Source organism: Schistocerca piceifrons, chromosome 4 (genome assembly GCF_021461385.2).
Source record: "Schistocerca piceifrons isolate TAMUIC-IGC-003096 chromosome 4, iqSchPice1.1, whole genome shotgun sequence".
NCBI classification, from domain to species: domain Eukaryota; kingdom Metazoa; phylum Arthropoda; class Insecta; order Orthoptera; family Acrididae; genus Schistocerca; species Schistocerca piceifrons.
Window position 1 is genome coordinate 629,814,888 of NC_060141.1, and position 721 is coordinate 629,815,608.

The 721-nt window shown below is 39.4% G+C and overlaps 1 non-coding gene across 1 annotated transcript; it reads left to right on the plus strand.

Moving 5' to 3' along the window:
* Nucleotides 1-298: 298 nt before the first annotated feature.
* On the plus strand, nucleotides 299-373 carry Trnat-ugu. The gene has a single exon. It is a non-coding gene; the product is annotated as a tRNA-Thr (tRNA).
* Nucleotides 374-721: the final 348 nt, after the last annotated feature.

Below are 721 nucleotides of genomic sequence, written 5' to 3' on the forward strand. Positions count from 1 at the left end.
GTCAACTCTGATTTAACTTAATCAATCCTTGAAGAGATGTGTCATAATAGTGTTAGCTGCATTCCCTTTCTTAGCCACAGGATTAATGACAAGAGATCTTAAAGAGACTCTTCGTTGGTGCTAAGTGATGCAACATTTTCTCTTTATTTGTATTCCCAAATGAACTGTATGATTTATAATATGAGACATTAAAGAAAATGACGCAATGTTAACCTACAATGTACAGAATATAGTACATAGTGTATATGCTCCCCGTGAGATGCAATGGATAAGTCCCTGCAGACACACTATCCTCTGTGCCCGCAGTGGCTCAGATGGATAGAGCGTCTGCCATGTAAGCAGGAGATCCCGGGTTCGAGTCCCGGTTGGGGCACACATTTTCAACATGTCCCCAATGAAGTGTATCAACGCCTGCTTGCAGCTAGGGTGTCTATTTAATTATCATTTCATTTCTAGCAAAGCTGCATGGTCATCCACGGTAACTGTTCTTTCGGGAACAGAGACTACCGTCATATATATATATAGTTAAAAAAATAGTTTGATATATTATCTTTACGGATGTTTTTAATAAGAACTAGTTGACATCCCTACAAACAGCCAAACTCATTATTTAGATGAGATAAAAGCTTAGCCTGCTTCAATGTAGTTCCATAGAACTATTAGGACTCTCGTGTCTGGTTCTAATGGGGGAAGATACAACTGGGCCACTTTCACGACTTGT